This window comes from Mandrillus leucophaeus, unplaced genomic scaffold (genome assembly GCF_000951045.1).
Source record: "Mandrillus leucophaeus isolate KB7577 unplaced genomic scaffold, Mleu.le_1.0 Scaffold1507, whole genome shotgun sequence".
Classification (NCBI taxonomy): domain Eukaryota; kingdom Metazoa; phylum Chordata; class Mammalia; order Primates; family Cercopithecidae; genus Mandrillus; species Mandrillus leucophaeus.
Window position 1 is genome coordinate 268,042 of NW_012101485.1, and position 8,151 is coordinate 276,192.

Consider the following 8,151-nt stretch of genomic DNA (forward strand, 5'->3'; position numbering starts at 1 on the left):
ATGTTGAAATTTCTCATCTTCCTCAAGATTTTGAAATTGCAAAATATAACACCTTGGAGAAAGTAAGAATCTGATTTCTAGTTAGCAAAAAAAAAAAAAAAAAACCTGTTTGAATGTCTTCTGAGTGTTTTTCCTATTCGATCATTTTCTCATTGTTTTGAAAAATTATGCATATCCTGAATATCATACACTCCTTAAAATATGAGTTGATTTTATTTGAATATTTATTTATTTATTTTTCTGGAGATGAAGTCTCACTATGTTGCTGGTCTTGAACTCCCGGGCTCAAGCCATCCTCCCTCCTTTGCCTCCCAAAATGCTAGGATTATAGGCGTGAGCCACTGCGCTGGGACCTGATTTTTAACAGTCAAGAAAATGTTTATGTTTAGAATTTAATGTTTAAATTTTTAGTATTTATATTATAGAAGTAATGCATGCTCATAGCAAAAATTTTAAATAGTACAAAACATCAATATGGCATTAAAAATAAAAGTCCTTTTCCCTGTTATTAACAGTTTCTTGTATTTGGAAAGGGAAGGCTTGACACTAAGTATTTACACTATGTTGCATTTCCATTCCTTTTGCATTAGAAAGAAAAACAAAATCTTTTTTTTTTTTTTTTTCTTTTTAACAAAGTCATGCAAATGAAAATCAACACTAGTGTCTGGTGTGGTGTCACTCGCCTATAGTCCCAGCTAATTAGGGGGCTGAGGCAGGTGGATCTCTTGAGCCCAGGAGTTTGAGGCCGTCCTGGGCAACATGGCAAGACCTCTGTCTCTAAAATATATATTTAGATCTAAATCGACTCTAGCCTTCAAAGTGATGTTCCATTTGTATTTTTAGACATGTTAATAAAATGTAATTTGAAAATAACATTTCCCTCTTTGATAAAACATGAAAAATGGTATGGTGTAAACATATACAGATCTATTCATGGTATGGCAAAAATACAGGAGGGAAACATATCAAAATATTAATAGTGATTATATTGCTGTCATAGGATTTTAGGTGATTTTAATTTTCTTCTCGATACTTTTCTGTATTTTCTAAATTATATCTCTAAATGAACATATATTATTTTATAATTATAATCAACATTTTCAAATGGCACATGTAGTTTGATGTTTCCCGAGTGCAGCTTCTGAAAGCACATCCTATTTCCCAGGTGGGAATGGAAGGAGGCCAGGAAGCTGTGATGGTGGAGCTGCAGTGTTTATGGGACTCCAGGGACTGTCCTTTCCTGATATCCTCACACTTCCTCCTGGGCCTTGGCATGCAGGTAATGCTGTTTATATTGATTCCTATATGTTTGTTGACCTCTGTTCATAACTCGTTTCAATGAACCAGCCCGCCTCCCAACCTTTTTCTTCTTACCTGGTGTCTTAGCTCAGGCTGCTGTTAATAAATGCAACAGGCTGGGGAGCTTAAACAACAAACATTTTTTTCTCACAGTGCTACAGGCTGGAAGTCCAAGGTCAAAGTGTGGCAGGGTTGATTTCTTCTGAGGTGAGGCCTCTCTCTTTGGCTTACAGACAGCTGCCTTCTTGCTGTGTCCTCACATAGTCTTCCACCTGTGGGCCTCTGTGTCCTCATCTCTTTACATGAGGATAGCAGTCATATGGGTCAGGGCCCACCCTATGATCTCACTTAATTAATCAGTTACCTCTTCAAAGGCTCTGTCTCCAAACGCAGTCCCATTGTTGAGGTCTTGGGGGTTAGGACTTCATCATATGCATTTTGTAGGGGTATAGTTCAGCCATAACACCTGGTAAATAATTTTGCAAAGGGGAAATGTGTTCTCTTTTGGAGTGTGGGAGGTGAGGACCTCACCCCCTGAGTAGATCAGCACAGGGTCCACTAGAAGGGAATGTTTACTGGGTGCAGGGTGTATGGCATTTCTGTTCTTGTTTCACATCACTTCTGGAATATTTTCCTAATATTTACAGCTCTGAAAGCATTCCACTGATACACTTCATTAAGCACCTGCTATGTACCAAGTAATCGACTAGGGCTGACACTTACAAATAGCTTCAATCCTGGCCCTCAGAAATCACTGTCTAGAAAGAAATAACACTCATCATTACAATCCACTGTGACAGTTCCAGTCCTGAATATATATATGAGGTATTGAGGGCTCAAGGTCACAGAACCCTGGGAACAACATGGGAGACTTGGCAGAGGCCATGACCTTTGCCCTAGGTCAGTATCAGGTCAAGAGCACAGTTCCAATCTAAAACAATCATGAAACAAAAATAAATCTAGAATTAACGCCTGAAGTTCAAATAAAATGCTGCAACACCCACCAGGATGCCTTCTCAAGTAGACATTCAGAGTTACAGATCTATATTTTATTTTTTGCTTTTTCCCCGAGACAGAATCTCACTCTGTTGCCCATGCTGGAGTGCATTGGTGTGATCTCAGCTCACTGCAGCCTCTGCCTCCCAGGTTCAAGTGATTCTCGTGCCTCAACCTCCCAAGTAGCTGGGATTACAGGCACGCGCCACCACACCCAGCTAATTTTTGTGTTTTTAGTAGAGATGGGATTTCACCATGTTGGCCAGGCTGGTCTCGAACTCCTGACCTCATGATCCACCTGCCTTGGCCTCCCAAAGTGCTAGGATTACAGGCATGAGCCACCACACCCTGCCTACAGATTTATCTTGGGCCAGGAAACAGTCACTTCTCCGTGGGAGTGGCCCTCACAGAGGTCCACACAGGCTCCAGGAACTTTTCCCTTTGTTCCCACTCTGAGTGTCAGCTCAGGTACAAGAGAAAGACTCACATCGGGTGAATGTGAGATCCACTCGGCTTGGAAGCCCTACCCCACAAGAGCCCATAGCTCTTGTAACATTGTATTAGGCTCCGGATGCCCTCAAGGGACATACCCAATTATAGGAGTCACTGCTCTCTGACAAGCCCAAAGCTTGGGTTTCCCACCATTAAACCCCTACTTTCAATGCAATTTATCAATGAGAGGCCACAATTACATAAGCAATTTTGCCTACTATTACAGCTGACATGCCATCTTTATCAGCTTTCCATGGGAACAGAGCTAGAAAGCTAATCCATGGTCAAATATGTCCAAGAAGGAGAAGGGGTTTTGTTAACCTTGTACCCTGAAATGTATACTGTATTTTGCAAAGGATTTAGTTGTTTGGGTAAGAAGTAAGTTAAAATGAAGGTGAAAAACATGATAGAATGTGTTATTGCTTTCTTCACTGAGAAAGACAATTGTAGCCTTGTATAGGCCAGGACATCCCTCAGGGTACCTTCCTCCCTTAGCAAGCCCGCGTCTGTGTAGAGCACCCCTTGGGTGAGCCTGGTTTGCTGAACAGAGAAGCCTGTCCACCTTGATAGCAGTGAGCCTTAGCCAACTGTTCTGCTGAAGAGGGTTTTCCAGCTTGCCCTTCTGCTTAATAAAACCATTTTGATGGGAATCTTCCAAACTTACATTAAACTCTACCTTCTTAAATGGAGTGACTTCGACAGGCACTTCTTTTTTCCAAGTTTCAGAGGCGTCCTGCAGCCTTCCTGTCTGGGAGGGTGGCTTATGGCTGTCCTGAGTAGTGTAGCTTCCCAGAACTATGATTTCTTTTTAATGGAAAATTATAAGTGTTGGTGAAGACATAGAGAGACTGAAAGCCTCACACATTGCTGATGGGAGGGAAAAATGATGCAGCCTCTGATGATTCCTCAATATAAATTAATTACATTACAATTAGTGTAATGTAATTCCATACATTAAACATATGATTACGGTAAGACCCAGCAATTCCACTTCTAGTTCTATACTCAAAGGACTTGAAAGCAAGTACTAAAATAGGTACTTGTACATGAATATTCATAGCAACACTATTCACAACAGCCAAAAGGTGGAAATAACCCAAATGTTCATCAACAGGGAAGTGGATAAACAAAACATGATAAATATATGTAATAGAATATTATTCAGCCATGAAAAGGAAGGAAGTACTGACACATACTATAAATGGGTGAACCTCAAAAATATTATGCTGAGTGAAAGAAACCGCATATTGTATGATTCTGTTTATATGAAATATCTAGAATAGATCAATCCACAGAGACAGCAAATTGTGTGGTGCCATTAGAGGGAGGGATGGGGACTGACAGTCAAAAGGTACGGGGTTTTCTTTTGGGCAAATAAAAATTTTGGAACTTGAGGTGATGATTACATGGCACTTTGAATGTTCTGTACTAAATACCACCTAATTGTACACTTAATGGTTAATTTTATCTTTTTGGAATTTCACTTTAATTTTTTAAAAATCTGGGCCAGACATTGTGGCTCACATGTGTAATCCCAGCACTTTGGGAGGCCGAGGTGGGCAGATCACTTGAGGTCAGGAGTTTGAGACCAGCCTGGGCAATATGGTGAAACCCTGTCTCTACTAAAAATGCAAAACTTAGCTGGGTATGGTGGCACACGTTTGTGGTCCCAGTTATTCTGGGGGTTGAGGCACAAGAATCACTTAAACCCAGGAAGTGGAGGTGGCAGTGACCCAGGATCGTGCCATTGCACTCCAGCCTGGGAGACAGAGCAAGACTCTGTCTCAAAAACATTCATTTCCACAGGCCTTCTCCAGATTTTGTTTTTATATGTAATCAAATTATTTTGGTTTGCCTTTTGACCCTCCCCTAGGTGTCCACTGAAACCTATACTTATTAAGAGTCCGGTGAAATGGAAGGTGGAATCTGGAGGGCAATAAGCTTTCTCCAGGAAGACAGGAAGAGCCATATCAAGCCCCGGGGAGTGGCAGCTGCAGTTCAGCCCTCCAGGGCTACCTGAGCAAGCCCTTGGTCAGCCACCCCACCCACTTAGTACAAAAGTAGTCGCACAACTAAAGTGGGCTTCTTCCTAGGGAAAGATCCTGCTGCTGTGAAAAGTTAGATTTTCTTCATTTCATTTCACTAATCATGATTTCTTTATATTACTTTTTTCTAGTTATAAAACTCATGTTCTTTGCTAAAAGCTTAGAAAATATCTAAAAATATGAAGAAAATTAAAAATCACTCAAAATCTCACCATCCAGAGAAACCCAGAGATAATATAACCACTGCTAACATTTGGGTGTAGAACATAACCCAGCCTGAATCACCCCGATGCTGCTCACCCCGAGGGTGTGCTGGTAAGCCAGCTCTGTGAAGGAAAAGTCCCGGTCTGGAATATTTGCTGAGTTCTGGGAAGCAAATACTCCCACCATAGCTAGTATCAAGATATTGACCTGAGGCCACTGGACATGGGGTTGGGAAGATGTGCCCTTCCTTCCACCACAGCTGCCCTGAGCCATACCCCAGTCTCCCCCGACAACTGCCCCATCTGAGCTACCCACTCAGAGCCAGTGTGGGGTCTCTCTCTCCCTCATCCCCACATACCCGTGTTCTGTCAATTCTGCCTTCAAAGTGTCCTTCATCCTTTGGTTCACTTCCATTCACTCTGCCGCCATCTTTAATCCAGATCACGTTATCCCATCTACAACGTCCTTCCAGATGTTCTCCTCCACTTCTGCCCCATCCAACCCATAACAACCAGTGAGGTCTTCAAATAGACATTTTATGGTGCCACATTCCAATAAATGTCACCTCCCAAGAGAGGCCTTTCTTAACAACCCTCTCTCCAAACCTGGTTGGTTTCCTAAACAGCACTTAAAAATAAGGCATTTCATAACTTTTTTTTATTTGTTTTTGAGACGGAGTCTTGGTCTGTTGCCAGGCTGGAATGCAGTGGCGTGATCTTGGCTCACTGCAACCTCCGCCTCCTGGCTTCAAGCAATTCTCCTGCCTCAGCCTCCCAAGTAGACGACCAACTAATTTTTGTATTTATAGTAGAGACAATGTTTCACCATGTTGGCCAGGATGGTCTCGATCTCCTGACCTCGTGATCTGCCCGCCTAGGCCTCCCAAAGTGCTGGGATTACAGGTGTGAGCCACCGCACCTGGCAAACTTTCTTTTCTGTCGCCCAGGCTGGAGTGCAGTGGCATGATCCTCAGCTTATTGCAGCCTCTACCGCCCCCACCCCCCACCAGGTTCAAGTGATTCTCCTGCCTCAGCCTCCTGAGTAGCTGGGACTACAGGTGTGCACCACCACACCCAACTAATATTTGTATTTTTAGTAGAGATGGGGTTTCACCATGTTGCCCAGGCTGGTCTCAAACTTCTGGGCTCAAGTGATCCAACCGCCTTGGCCTCCCAAAGTGCTGGGATTACAGGCATGAGCCACCACACCCGGCCAGAAGTTGCATTCTTTTTTATTTTTATTTTTTTCAGAGACATGGTCTTGCTCTGTTGCCCAGAGCAAGAACCATATATTCCATATATTATTATATATTTGACAAAATTGGGGTCATACTATGTATAAAGTTTTGTAATCTACTTTTAAATTTTATATTTTACTGTATGCTTTACTACATGTCCTTATTTTTTAAAAAAGAATTTGTTTTGTTTACTACTTGCATAATACTTCCAAGATAGGCTGTGCTGCGACTCATTGAATCAGTTTCCTGATAACGGACATTTGGACTCTTTTGGGATTTCTTCTGCTATAATGACTTTTTGTTTTGTTTCCAATTATGTAATCTAAAGACTTTTCTTCTAATTCTTACAGTAAGAGCCCAGTGGATATCTTGCAGATATTTAGATTTGGCATAGTGAATGAAACCACAGAGTTTTTGAGCAAACTTGGCAATGTGAGGCCCTTGTTGCATGGTTCTCCTGTACGAAATATCGTGGCAATCTTGTGTCGGTAAGAGTAGCCATCTTTACTTTTCAAAAATTTCAGCCTCACAGATGTGAAGCGTTTTACTTTTTTTTCCTACTTTTTTCTATATTACATGGGTCTTTGCAGTTAAAATCAGCTAGCTTACTGCATTCTGGAGAAAATTACACAGTTTATAATGAAGTGTGTAATGTAAATTACATATTTATGGCTGGGCATGGTGGGTCACACCTGTAATCCTAGCACTTTGGGAGGCTGAGGCAAAAGGATCACTTGAGGCCAGGGGTTCAAGACTAGCCTGGAAAACCAACAAGACCTCATCTCTATTTTGAAAAATTATGTATTTATTATTTTTAGAATGTAGTACATAGGTATGAATTGCTTCTTGAAGACTGTGTCTTACAAAGAAAAGTGATTATATATTCATCACTCTTCTGCGTGTTTCTAATCTAGGGATAGCCCAATATTTAAAGAGAAGAGTCCAGGAATTAGAGTGCGCACCAGACAGCAGGAGCTGTTTATTTGAAACATAACTCTAAGATTCTGTTTGCTTTGAATTACTACTTAATATTAGGGCTGAAACTGAAGTCACAGGAGCAGGAGAAAATATTATTAAATGTAGATCCGTTAATTAAGTACTTAGAAGAAACTTAGGAAGAAACATACAAGACCCACCTGGGGAAAAAAAAGAAAACAAAAACCCATTAAACTTCTACTGAGGGACCCAAAAGACAACTTGCGGTAATCAGAAGGATGCCAGTTTTTCTTGGATTAATCTACAGATTTAGTGCTATCATGATAACATTACCAATAAGGTTTTTTTAAAGAAGTGAAAAGCTGATTCTATAACACATATTTTTTTTTAATTTTGAAATTACCAGAATAATTCTGGAAAAGAAGCATAATGAAGGTGACATTAATATTAAACACAAATGAACTCAAAAACTCAGAAGATTTAGGGTATGATACAAGTAGATCTTATCTCTGTGGAAGAAAGACAAGTTCTTCAATACTATCTATAGAGATAAATGGGTAACCACAAGGAAAAAATATAAAGTTGGACCCTTACCTCATTTCTCATACTTAAACTCCAGATAGAGCAAATATTTAAATATTTAAAATCAAACCAAAAGTATACTAAATGAAAAATGGGAGAATCTTTTAAAAATAATCCTTAAGTAGGGATGAGCTTTCTAAGTAGGACTAAAACCCAAAAGCTATTTTACAAAATTCATTCAATCTCCTAATATGAAATTCAAACAATAGATGTTTATATAGTAAAAGGCAGGGGCCAGGAACGGTGGCTCATGCCTGTAATCTCAGCACTTTGGGAGGCCGAGGCAGGCAGCTATCACAAGGTCAGGAGATCAAGACCATCCTGGCTAACACGGTGAAACTCCATCTCTACTAAAAAATA